The sequence below is a fragment of the Aulostomus chinensis genome, chromosome 21, assembly GCF_037954235.1.
Source record: "Aulostomus chinensis isolate RoL2024-O1b breed Wild chromosome 21, RoL_Achi_v1.0, whole genome shotgun sequence".
In the NCBI taxonomy this organism is placed as follows: domain Eukaryota; kingdom Metazoa; phylum Chordata; class Actinopteri; order Syngnathiformes; family Aulostomidae; genus Aulostomus; species Aulostomus chinensis.
In genome coordinates this window covers 19,432,501-19,446,974 of record NC_141340.1, presented here as the reverse complement: position 1 = coordinate 19,446,974, position 14,474 = coordinate 19,432,501, and positions in this window count along the sequence as shown.

The window sequence follows — 14,474 nt, the reverse complement described above, 5'->3', positions numbered from 1 at the left end:
AGAAACAATGGATTAATCCTGATGTAGCCCTTTTCTCCTCGTGAAAGGAATATGGATGTCTCTACCAATGGGACTTTGGTCAAACAAGTGCATAACCACCAGTTAATCAACCAGTCAAACAGGAGACCAAAGCCCTTGCAGAAATTTCTGGTATTCTGGGAATCATATATAAATCTCTTGAACAGAGTAACACAGGAAAGTCTGCAATCAATCATGCAAAACCTTAGATACATTTTGAGGGTAGAACAGGAAACCTTTCGAACCACAGAGATCCCAAATCTGCCCTTCTAACTTCCTGCACCGATGATGTCCATCTATTCCTCAAAAAGCCACGTGATTCTCTGACTACACATCCCCTATCCATCCTGCTTTTTATTTTATTTTATTTTTTATTTTTTTGCAACAACTATTCATTTCTACTTTTGACTTTGATTCCACGAGATCAGGAGTCACCAACCTTTTTAAAGCTGAGAGCTACTTCTTGGGTACCAATTAATGTGAAGGGCTACCAGTTTGACACACACACACACACACACACACACACACACACACACATATATATATTGTATATACATATACACACATATATATATATACATACACACACACACACACACACACATATATATATATATATATTTGTTTTTTTTACTCTATATATAAAAACCCATTTTATTAATAGATAAATCTGGGACAGGCCTATTGTCATTTTCAAAGTCACACCAATGCAAGTGTGATTAAAAATAGAAACAAAAAAATTAGATGCAGCTCACTAGTGAGTGGTGCTATGGTGAACTATTTTTAGAACAGGCCCACGGGTGACTCATGTGGTCCTTGCAGCCGACCTGATGCCCGCGGGCACCATGTTGGTGACCCCTGCACTAGATACTCCCTGAAGAGCGGTGCCCTCTGCCCCTGAGTTGTGGGGTGGCAGAACCTGTATGTTGACTGAGAGGATGAGTGTCGGAGGATTAATGCCCAAACACACATCTCTTATTTTCACAAATAAAGATGCAAATATAATTTCAGAGACACTTGAGCATGACTCAAAGTGACTCTGCGACCAGATGCCGCTGCATGAGAGGTGCACCTGTGGCACGGATGAAAGGTGTGCCAGCCGTTCCACTCAGCCAGCAACAAAAGAGCCAATCTAATTCCCTTTAAAAGCATGCATTGCATACAAACTTATTTTTTTGTATATTTGAAAAGAGCATCCAAATCACCTCCTAACAAGAGAAGCAGATGTTCCCTGCAGTGTGTGCACAGGTGTGACTACAGTCTTGGTGCCAGGGGAAATTCTCTTTCATAGCTTCCATTTATTCATACTTTTCTTACCTTTCAGTGCAACAATTAATTTATTTTGGAGAGTTTTATATTATTTGGGGGCGGTGCAGTGGTACAGTGGTCAGCACTGTCACCTCACAGCAAGAAGGTTCCGAGTTTGAGTCCAGGCTCCAGCACGGGATCTTTCTGTGTGGGTTCTCTCTGGTACTCCAGCTTCCTCCCACAGTCCAAAGACATCAAGAGGGGACGAGGCTGATTGATACTCTAAATTGACTGTAGGTGTAACTGTGAGTGTGAATGGTTGTTCGTCTCTATGTGTTGGTCCTGCCATGGACTGGTGACCTGTCCAGGGTGAACCCCACCTCTCACCTGAAGGCTGCTGGGATAGGCTCCAGAGTTGCCGCAGGACTCTTTTCTGAATTAATTAGCTTGAGGGAGTGATGCTAGCAATGAGCTACACTCCTGCTATTCCCTGTTGTGACCTTTTCACCTGTGTCCACTCTTATACAATCTGGTCTGTGCTTCACTGCCTTGTATTTCCTGTACTTTTACGTAAATATATGGATAAATTTGACCACAGTTTAAGCAAATATATATGTATGGATTAATCTACAGTTCAAGCAAATATATGAATAAATTTATCTACAAGAGCTATGCCTTCCTTGTATGACGCAGTTTCCACCGATGCAGTTCAAGTTTAGTCTACCACATCAACGCAAAGCACCCAGTCGCAAGTGCAGCCACAGCTAACGTTAGTGGCTAATATGTTAGCAGTTTAGTGACCTACAGCACAGCTCTTTGCCAAACTACACACATGAGCAAGTCTGCAACCGACAGGCTGACGAACGTTCTTGCCAAGTGGATGAAATTCCCTCTCTGCTTATGTTTTATCATTCCAAAGTTTTTTTTAAGTTCGATGTTCCAGTGCGACTTATTACAACCCCATTTTCTGCTGTGTTCCTCTCTGACTTGACAAAACTGGTTCCTTCCAGAGATAAATCATTTCTCTCTACATATTAGATGAAAAATACTCCAAAGCAATTGTCCATGTTAATTTGTGTTTTCTCATCACCTTCTAATTTATTATTAATTCAAACAAAGCAAGACAACACATATAAGAGGAAAGGAAATTGTCAGGATTTTAGGATGTCTCTTATCTGAGGTGACTAAACTGCCAGCTTCAGAAAAGGACTGGTCTTCAGGCACATTAGTTTTAAACTGGTCCAAAAACAAAGACAATGATAAAAGACTGGTCTGGTACCAAATAATGCTTAAATGTAGGTTTATTGTAAAGACAGCAACAATATCCAGAATATTTTAAGAGCCGAAACTTTACAATAGATGATCAGTAATACACCATTTAACCCATATTTTGTCTGTAAGCGCATGAGAGATGCTCACCATAAGCTAAACATTTAGCCGTGCGTATGCTAACTACACTGATTAGCTGCAAAGCTAGGCTAAGAGTCAGATACAACAATTAATGAAATAAAATTCATAAATAAAACCAGTAATTATTGACAAGATGTGAACGCATTACAGGATATCTTGTTGACTGACATCAAAAAGTAATTCCAACAAAAACGCTGTCTTAAAGTATTTCAACTTCATTTAAATTTGCCATGTTCTGCTATGACTGAAGTTCAATGGGAAGGTCCCATTTAGCTCAATATGTTCCTATCATTCTGAGTCAGTGTGAATGAATAGGATAACATTCTGGGTTTTAATGGAAACTTTAACATCGACTTTGTGTTTATTCACTTAGTGGAACAAAGCAACACAACACATAGCCAGGAAGACTTTACTGCCACAAATAACTTCAAACTTTCTGCAACTTTTAAATGTTTCCACAGCATCAAAACTGCTGTACAGCTGTGGCGTTGGAATTTGACAAAAATTATACTTTGGTTCAACTTAAAAACAAAAAACAAAAAAAACATCTTGTTTCAGTTGACATTGTAATTTACAAAGAATAAAGACAGGAACATGATTTTCCTTAAAATTTATTGTGATGTCTTTTTAAAAGTATGCATCCTCTTACAAAACAAAACCCCACTCACAAAAACTGTACAAAAACTACAAACTATGACTTAACAGTGGCATGCCACATATGTGTGTGTGTGTGTGTGTGTGTGTGTGTGTGTGTAGATGGATACATATTTCCATATACTTTATATAAATTGTTCATTGTCTTTAATGAGGGAGAATGATGGAGCATGTTGTCCTGTTACAGATTATTAAATGATTATCACAATGATTTTCTTGAAGATAAAACTTTATTTGTCCCTCAGTGGGGAAATCTAAGGCAGTAAATCTCACTTCACCCACTTGATAATATCCTTCAGGGAACTGAAGGCAACTCTCCCCACAGCTGGGCCCGGTCCTCTGGTGCTGGGTCACATTCCAGGCCAGTCTCCATCTCTTATCGTTTCCTCTTTAACTTTGGTCATAGTGGAGGTACTTGGACATCTTGGCCTTCTTTTTTCTGAGGTGGTACTTGGTTTACAAAGTAAAAAAGACACACACTGCCCTTTTATTTATAATACATGAACCCACCACTTGAGCCATGGCTTTTTTCATGGCCCTGTTCTTCCAACTCCTGTAGCGTTCTAAACAATTGTGACAAAGCTCAGATCGAGACTCCTCCCCCGTTCTGATGAAGATTTAGAGATTTTAGCTTTGAGGAAGAGACAGACGGAGCAGGAGAACCACCACTTCCACCACAGCTTCCTTTGTGTCGTATCTCTAATGCAGCCATGTTTTTCTTTGGCCATATCATCGTTGTTATTGCTTGTTATTTCCTTGCCACTTCTTTGTTGAAGTATGGTTGTTTTTGTGCCATGCTGTCATCGAAGGCCTGTTTCTTTTCTTGAAGGCTTGTTATTTCTCTGCAATGTGATTCTTGAAGACTCGTTGTTTGTTTGCCACGTTTTGATCGAAGGCTCGTCGTTTCTCTGCAGTTTGATTATTCAAAGCGCTTTCTCTGTCCTCAATGTGATTTTCGAAGGCTTGTTGTTTTTCTCTCATTTCTTCATGGAAGGCTTGTTTTGTCTCGGCAATGTCATTATCGAAGGCTTGTTGTTTCTTTGCCACGTCATTGCTGAAGTTTTGTTGTTCCTTTTCCACGTCTTGCTGGAATGTTTGTTTTTTATTTGTCATGTATGTGTTGAAGGATTGTTGTTTCCTTGCCATTTCTTTATTGAAGGCTTGTTCTGACTTTTCCATGTATTTATTGAATTTTGGTTGTTCCTTTGTGTTTTCTGCCTTGGTCCGATTAATGAAGGCTTTTTGTTTACTTTCCATATCTTTTCTGAAGGATTTTAATTTGTCCGACATTTCTTTTTTGAAGGCTTGATGTTCCTTTTCAGTGTCTTTACTGAATGTGCTGAGTGTCTTCGCCCTCTTTTTATGGAAGGCTTGGTGTTCCTTTTCCATGTCTTTCTTGAAGTTTTGTTCTTTCTTTTCCAGGTCTTTACTGAGGGTTTTTTGTGCCTTCAACATGTTTCTATCAAAGCTGTCACGCTCCTTTGCTATTTTGTTGTTGAAGGCTTTACGTTCATTTGCCACATTTTTCTTGAGGGCATCAAGTTCCTTTCTCACTTGTACACTGAAGGCTTCATGTTCCTTCTGTTCCCTGTTTTTGTTGAGGGCTTCATCTCCCTTTGCGCTGTCATTATTGAAGGCTTTGCTTTCCTGTTCTTCCTTGTCTTCACTTGAGGCTTGATATTCCATTGCCTCCATTTGTGGGGTATGTCGGCCCTCTTGTTCCAGTTTCAAAGCCTCAGGTTCCTTTGTAATTTCTTCCCTTGCTCTAAGATGGGCCTTCCTCATCATCACCATCTCATATTTTAGGGTCTCGTGCTTCTCCACCGTCTTTTTGTATGCTTCAACTTCTTTCCAAAAGGCTGCCCTCTTGCTTGCCATCTTGGCCTTCTCCACCATGAAAGCTCTCCTCCTGCACTCTTCCTTTCTCTGTTTTTCAGCAATATCTTCGTGCTCCCGTTCGAAAGCGTCCAGTGCCTCTTTGATTGCTGCGCCTTCTCTAAGATAGGTCCTCGCCATCATAAACATCTCCTTTTTCATAATCTTTAGGTTCTTGACGGTCTTATTTTTTTCTTCAAATTCTTTTGAAAAGGCTCCTCTCTTTTTCTCCATCTTGGCCTCCTCCATCATGAAAGCTTTCCTCCTGTACGCCTCAATTTCCCGATAGAACGTTCTTCTAAAGTGTTCTTGGTGACTTTTCTCCATGTCTATACCCTCTTTATAGAGTTTCTCAAGAGGTTCTTCTTCTGAGCTTTTCCTTCTTTGTCCTCCTGGATGGATGTTAGTTAAACTCCTTTGGTTTACTGAGGGTCGTGGTTATAAGGGTCTTTATAAACTGAGTCAAAGTGAAACCCGTCATCTCAGCCTGTCATCTTCAGCAGCCTTGTCATTCTGGTCAGTTATCATCAAAGACCAATCAATGCAGAATGAATCCAGTGTTCTTCAGTCACCTCAGTCATTCAGTGATGACTGCCCTCACACCCCTTAGACCCCAGACTTCAAGGTTGGCGCGTTTCCTCCTGGAGACACAAGCACTTCCCTCCCAAGTTTGACAATCACATCAAAGGCCTGTTAACAGACGTGAAAGGCAGAATACACGGCTCTCCTCAGTCCTCCTCAGTGGAGAAAGTTTGAAGTTATTTGTGGCAGTAAAGTTTTCCTGGCTATGTGTTGTGTTGCTTTGTTCCACTAAGTGAATAAACACAAAGTCTATGTTAAAGTTTCCATTGAAACCCAGAATGTTATCCTATTCATTCACACTGACTCAGAATGATAGGAACATATTGAGCTAAATGGGACCTTCCCATTGAACTTCAGTCATAGCAGAACATGGCAAATTTAAATGAAGTTGAAATACTTTAAGACAGCGTTTTTTTTGCAATTATTTTTTGAGTATCAGCCAACAAGATATCCTGTAATGCGTTCACATCTTGTCAATAATTACTGGTTTTATTTATGAATTTTATTTCATTAATTGTTCTATCTGACTCTTAGCCTTGCTTAGCAGCTAATCAGTGTAGTTAGCATACGCACGGCTAAATGTTTAGCTTAAGGTGAGTATCTCTCATGCACTTGTACAGTCTATATAGATATCATTAGCCTAATAGCATAGTTGCCCAAGTCATATTTGAACGTTTTCAGAAAACAAGAAAAAGCACTTTTTTGAGCAAGCACATTGGTATTATTCATTGATACTGTAACAGAAAGTTCAACCAGATGTGTCAACAAGTTTCCAAAAAAAGTGACACACAACATTGATTGCATAACAAATAAAAGTGACTTCGGCAGAATATATCTTGATTGAGGCAATTTTTCTCTTCCATATAAATACAACGATAAAATAACTGATGTTGGTTTACTCTCCTAAACATAACCAAGTTGTGTTACTTTTGTAACTTTAAGCAAGTTGTGTTAAATGTCTAACCTTAACCAGGTTGTTGCGCTTGTCTAACCTTAACCAAAGCCCCGCTCAGGTGCTGTGTGGACTTGTTTTCACACTGCCTACCGATGAGGGAGGTTGTCTTAGTACTGGTGGGCCACTCTTGGTACTCCTGGTTTCATTGCCTGCAAGTCTTTGAATTTCCTGAGAGTAATTTGCAGTTGGGCAAGAAAGAGTGGGACCCAGTGGAACGGTTCTTTGGGGATGCTGAGTCGCTGAGGCAGGTCCTCCCAGTCAGACTCAAAATCCAACTTTTACCAGATTCGACCATCTGCCAGGTACTTGAGAGCCAGAAGGTCATGGACTGTGGGGTCGCCAACTTTTCTTCCTGGTTGAATGTCGGTGACAGAGGCCCCAGATAACTTCATGAAGTCATTGTGGAATAGCTGGGTGGCCTTGTGTGGGGATGGTTGCAGACGTGCAGTCTGGAAGATGTCAATGTAGTCATGTTCAATGAGGCTATGCATGGAGTCACACTCCATTGGTGTGTGTCCTGCAACCAGAAACCTTTGTTCTATGGTGACACCATGCTTCATGGCCAGATCTATGTACGCCGGTTTGATAGCCGCAGCCATCACTCCAGACTATGATTTTTTACAATATCTGGGTTGCCCCTAGGGCCGACTCAAAGTGTTTGCACTGCAGATGGGCAAAAACCTCACTGCTGAGGGAGCCCTCATGCTCCACCCAGGGGTAACAACACCTATCTTTGTTACCCAGGTTGAAGCTAGTAAAGTTGTGCATCTGTCGTTTAGTTTTATAATACATGGTGCTTGCTTTTGTGTGTGTGTGTGTATATATTTATGTATGTATATATATATATATATATATATATATATATATATATATATATATATATATATATATACATACATATATATATAAAAATAAAACAAACACCTTTCCAAGCTCCGACCGCCGCCTGCATCGCCCCCCCCCCCCCCTTTTATTCCCTACTATTACACTGGCCTGCGCTCCCCTTCCATGAACCAGTCTACCGTCCAGTCCCCCATCAAGCTGGCTTGCTCTCCCTGCCTCCCCTTCCAGAAGCTTCCTTCTTCAACTGTTATTAACATTTCCATGTTTCCCACATTTTGTATTGTAAACTGTTTTCTTCTCTGTAACAACATCTACTGCACGTCTGTCCGTCCTGGGTGAGGGATCCTCCTCTGTTGCTCACCCTGAGGTTTCTCAGATTTTTCCCTGTTAAAAGGGTTTTCTATGGAGATTCTCCTCAGTCGATGTGAGGGTCTAAGGACAGAGGATGTTGTTATGATGCCATGTGAAGCCCTTTGAGACAAACTGGTGGTGAAAACAGGCTCTACAAATACAATTGCCTTGCCTTGCCATATAACTTTTATCTGAAAATATTGTATATAACTGAGGTCAAACGTGCATTTGTTTAATGTGCTGTTAACTGCTCCAACCACAGCAGCTACTTCATTGAGGCTCGGCAGCCACCAGCAAGGGTCGGTAAGGGTCAGCCACCAGCAGGGGTCAGCAACCAACAAGGGTCAGTAAGGGTCAGCCACCAGCAGGGGTCAGCAACCAGCAAGGGTCAGCTCAGGCGCAGGTGAAGGAGCCTGGGGCGGTGAAGGAGGAGGGCTGTTTGAAGGCTCCAGGCACACTCACACACACCAGTAGTGGACAGTGTGAAGAAGTGTGTGAATCTAAAATGGAATTTCTTTAACTATGCTGGCTTGAGTCCTCTAGAGATTTTCATTTTGTTCTTTTTATTTTTATATTTTCTCTGTCCAATGTGGCACAAGTTACTGTTGGAGTAAAAGATTCAGTAACATCCAGGTCCAAAGACAGAGAAGGCAAAGCTCCAGGAGTCTTTGATCTCTGAATTCTGTGTTTGATCTCTGAATACTGTGTTTGATCTCTGGGTTCTGAGCATTGATCTCCTGCTTCAGTCTTTGATCTCTGACTGATTCTAAACTCATCAAAGATCACATCAGCATATTTGTCCAGACTCCAGATGGTGATTTTACCATGTGCACTCCAGCAGTCCTTGTTGCTGTCTGCTGTTGAGTCACAGCAAAGTAAGGAAACAGCCTGACGGTCCTCAGGAGGAAATTCAACAACCTCCAAAGATGGAGGTGAATCTAGACCTGCTCATGTTGGCCATCCTTGATGAACTTGGGCGGTACTCTGGTGCAGGGATGAGGTCATGGAGATGATCTGGGAGCAGTCCTGATGTTAAATGCTGTGATGAAGGACAGTGTGGTGGAAAAATGGGTCAATTTGAAATTTTCAACAGTTTAACTTTGTTGGCAGGACTCCAACCTGAGCAGGGAGACCCCAACGGATTTCTAGTCCATCGCCTTCACCACTCGGCCACAACAACCACATTCACACACTCATTTGTAGAAGATTGAAATGCAACAATTAATCTTTGTGTCAGCACAGACCAACTTTCTTTTAATTTCTCACAAAGACAAACTGTGTGTGTGTGTGTGTGTGTGTGTGTGTGTGTGTGTGTGTGTGTGTGTGTGTGTGTGTGTATATCTGTGTGTGTCAGTGTTTTGAGTGAGCTTCCTGGCAGGTTGACACAAGTCATCTGATGGCATTTTTTATTTTAAGAAATACCTCTGGCTTGTTTTTGTTTTGTTTTGTTTTGTATTCTTTTTTAATGAGAAATTTATGGTATTTAAGGTAACACTATGTTGATACATTCTGGTTACCATGGTTACTGTTTGTATCTGAAGTTTAGAGACTTTTCTTAAAGACTACATTCTGGAGAAAATACAGTGATTGGAAATATTCAATTTTACCTAGTTTTTGGTCTTTTTCTTGCATTGTTGCTGTTTGTCCTGCCAGAAAAGAAAACTATAGGACTGTTCTTAAGGTCAAAGGTAATGTTGATACATTATGTGGGGGAAAAAATGGAGTGATTGAAAGGAAAAAAATCACCTGAAAATGCATACATTTCCTGCTTTGCGTTTTTATTTGAAAAGACAAATGTTATGGTTGAGAAATACTGTTTATGAATGTACTGTAACATGTATTACATGTACATGAGTATTTAAAATTGTATGAAGGTTTTAAATTCAGTTAAATAAAAAAATAACTTATGATGACATATACTTTTATTTGAGACCACTTAAAAGAAAAAGCTTGCTCCCACATTCAAAAGTTCATTCGATGAATTTAAAATATTCAGGTTTAATAAAGGAGTATATTTAAATTGGGTAATACAACCAATTTAATGATTTTCATTTTGGGAAACTTGAAATAATTGGTTTGTAAAATCATCAGAAATTGGTTTACATCAATTTAAAAATTTCATGTTGAAACAAAATAATTTATTTACGTTGTATAGCAAACAAATTTTAGTTGTGATCTGTTCTGCCAAATTTTTTTAAATGAAGCCAATGCTTTTTTTTCAGTGTAGTGAAGAAGACGACCTTATGACACCATTTTCATTGTTGCTCTATTAGTTCTCAGTCTCACTCATAAAAATGAACCAGCTTTGACATGTTTACTTCTCTTGTGTGTTCACAACTTTGGTCTTTAAACTCCTGACAAACACAACACGTCACACATTTGGTGTATTAAAGCAACAAATAATAACATCATGATGATTCAGGTCAGGGGGGCATGGCCTGGAGGCAGTGTGGCCGTCTAGCAGAGTTGCAGGTTCAGTTCTCACTTCACCTGGTGACCAAGGTGAACTTGAAGTGTCCTTGAACAAGATACTGAGCCCCTCATTGCTCTTGATGACTAACATCTAAGACCAACAAGCTTTTGGTTTTCTCTGATTCTGTGGCAAAATCCAACACCAGGAAACAGAAAATCTTGAGGTTGTCTCACTTTTTTTTAAAGAAACTCTGCATAGGACAGTGATAGGATGCTTGTTTCCTTGGATGAAAAAGACTGGTACTCTCATCTTCTTAAACAATTACTTGTTCTATCAGGACAAGAGAATCTGAGCTTGGATGTCATTTAGAAGTAAAAGGTGAATTAAACTTGTAAACATCAGCTGGTGTTCACTCTGATGATGTGTGGATGGTCTGTATTCTTCCTTCTGTAGCACGATGCTGCTGGGAAGAAGCCTGATTATTGTCAGAGTTGTGTTCAGTGGCTCCTACTGGGTCCATTTCTGACAAATGGGCTCCAAAGAGTTCAGCTGTTTAAAAGGGTCAGAAAAAGCAGCACATCATTGCAGTCAGCAGACGCGGTGGCCGAGTGGTTAAGGTGATGAACTGTCAATATGTTATGCTCTGCATGCATGGGTTTGAATCCCATCCTTGTTGCAGGTCAGTTTGATTTCCAAGGTACTGAAATAATTATTTTGTGGGAACTGGATTTTTGTGTCTATTGTGGTAGTTGTTAGTCACTGAACAACAAACAGTAAATGTCAGTTCCATTAAATCCATTAATACATTTAAGAGAAAGATACAATGAATGAGCTGCATAGTTAAAAATCTGTCTGTTGATGATATTCCTAACAAAGGCCCGGGTGAACCTTTTGTGTGAGTTAGTCTGTAGTGATGAGAAAACATGAACTTTCTGAAAGTACCACCAAATGCTGCTCAGCTCCGTGTGATTGCACAATCAAGTCCACGAGTCTCTTTTCCTCTGCAGTGGTCAATGACCTGTTGAATTCAGGCTTCAGTCTTTTGAATGTGTTACATCCGTGTTGCTGAGCTGCTTCATGAATCAGTTTCATGCAGGTATTCCCAATCTTCATAAACAATCAAAACTCATCAGTGAACAAGCAGGAAATCAAATGCAAATCTGGCCAATTTCCCATCACTAACATGAGAATCCATGTTTCTTTGCAACCCCAGGCTCCAGAATTCTTCCTGTGTGAGACATGGAGGCCCTTCTTTCACAATTATTTCCTCACCAGGTCGTCCCTGTCCAGTACGTAATTGAGCTGCAAATAACAGCTATTGGTCAAATGATGGTGTGTGCCATCGCAAAGAATTAATATTTGTACTAATTAGCCCCAGGCTACTGCTGCAACTGAAACTAAAGTAGAAAAACACAATGAAGGTTTCAAGTCAGACATGACAGTGCATATTTGAAAATACTAAATCATCAAGGACATGTGCTATGAACCCACTGCCATACAGACAAACAAAATGAAGAATGTGAGACAACAAGAGGGCAGCACGGTGGTGCAGTGGTTCAGCACTGTGGCCTCACAGCAAGGAGGTTACAGGTTCGAGTCCCGGCTCCAGCACAGGATCTTTCTGTGTGGAGTCTGCATGTTCTCCCTGTTCCTGTGTGGGTTATGTCTGGTACTCCAGCTTCCTCCCACCGTCCAAAGACAGGCAACTGGGGACTGATTGGTTCTCCAAATTGACCGTAGGTGTGAATGGTTGTTTGTCTCTATGTGTTGGCCCTGCGATGGGTGAACCCCACATCTCGCCCGTAGACTCTGGGATGGGCTCCCAGATGGGCTCCCTTACCAAGAATAAGCGAAAGACAATGGATGGATGGACATGACAATGCCCCCGCTTGGGTTGGTTTGAGTAGCAACCTTTCTGGTTCTCTTACATTCATGTGTGTTGCTCGTCCACGTGCAAAGTCATACATCACAATATTTGGCAAATGTTTCCAAGACAGCAGGTGTTCTGTCCTTAATGCGTTCCACGCGTATATCGACAGCAAGCTAAACGCTCCACTCCAAACAAGCCTCTGGGTCCTGCTTTTGCCAGGTTTATTGTTGAAGTTAAATGTGAAACTAAAAGGAAAATGAACTAATATTAGAATTATGAAAATTACGTGTCTTCAGATGCATAAATGATCAAATAAACAATTGTACATCTGTGAGCCATATAAAGCAAACCCTAGCATGGCTAATAGAAATACAAACCTAAAGGGAAACACACATGAACACGTAACTAATAAACATGTAGTCTAATGCTTTACCACTGAAGATGTTAGCAGATGACAATAAAAACCAGTGAGTTACCCAGACAACACAGTTGGCTGACACTTTTCATTGGTGGTTCAGATTTGTGCTCGATGGGATGGGATGAAAATTTGACCTTTGAACAGTAAAAACCATTCAAAAAGCTGTCTTTCTGGGTGCTGACCACGTTGAAGTTCCCTTGATACCCAGCAGAGGGCATGCTGACACTTTCATCACCTTGATCGAAGGTGAACTAAGCTATACTGATACGTTGTTTAGATGGGAACCTGGGGGGACAATGGCAAGCAGAGCTGTCCTGAGTGGACAAACACATCTGAGAAGCATGGAGTGGAAGGAAGAGTGCTGGCTGGCACCACATGGCTGTCTACTTTCTCACATGCAATGTTATTGGCGTTCCTCCTGGACAAGTTTGAGGGCCACATGAAGCTGGTGAATGTTCCGAAAGATCCTGGAAGAGAAATACAGAACACAATCAAGTCAGTCTTAAGTACTCTTGTATTTTTGGGGACGAGACAAATATTTTGTCGTGTGGTATCACTGCAGGTGTACCAGAGTGTTTGGGACCGGTGTTGAACCTCATAGACATGGGAATTTCAAGTTTTTGAGGGAGAAAAAACAGACAGAGGGAGTGATAACGGCCCTCCTGACCTCAGTACCTCATTCCCATCAACCAGATGCTGCACACCAACAACCCACAACAAAACAACCACGAACAACCACAACAACCACTGCTCTACTTCTTCAGGAAGCTGCGGAGAGCTGGACTGGGGAGCTCCATCCTGAGGAATCTCTACTGCTGTGTGGTGGAGAGCGTCCTCTGCACCTGCATCACCGTGTGGCACGGAGCTACACTGCTGCTGAACAGAGGGCTCTGCAGAGGGTGGTCAAGGCTGCACAAAGAACTGTGGGGAGCAGTCTTCCCTCCATCTCAGACCTCTACACCTCATGATGCAAGGGGAGGAGGGCCCTACGCATCATGAAGGACTCCACCCATCCCGCACACAGTCTGTTTTGTCCTCTCCCCTCTGGCAGGTGGTTGAGGAGCATCCAGAGCATCCAGAGCAGGAACACCAGGCTCAGGAACAGTTTCTTCTCTGCAGCTGTCAGACTGCTGAACTTGAGCTGTATTCTGTAGTCTCCCACCCTCTCCCATCCACAGTGCAATATCTCCTCCTCTAAGTGCAATATCCCTCAACTTGATACTTGTACATATACACTCTTGACTTGTACATATACCTTCTTTCTATTTATATATTTAATTCATATATGTGTATATATATATATATATATTTAATTCATATATGTATATATATATATTTAATTCACACACACATATGTATATACTGTATATATAGATATAGATATAGATATAGATAAATTTCCTTCTGTATATATCTTGTGTTTGAAATACCTATTTCTGTTCTCTACTCTCTATTATGCTATCTCTGCTATCCCGGGACCTGAGTTCAACTTTCGTACCACCAACATGGAAATGTGAGTGGTATGACAATCAAGATCCTTGAATCCTTGAAAAGGAGCCACCAAAGGCTGTGAGTCATCTGGGTCAGGCTCCTCCTGTTGGACCAGTTCTTTATACAGCCCATCCCTGCAGTTCTAAACTGAGCCAAACCCACATAGCTGCCAAGATAATTGAATAATTGAATCACAGATTCAAACGATCAGAGAACACGGCAACCTGGTTTTTAAAGGTGAGGATGAACTCATTTTCGAGACATGATGTCCATCTACGCTTCTGCTTCTGTCAGCTGTGTTTTATTAACACAAGAATATTTTAACCTTTCAATCAGTCAAACTTGG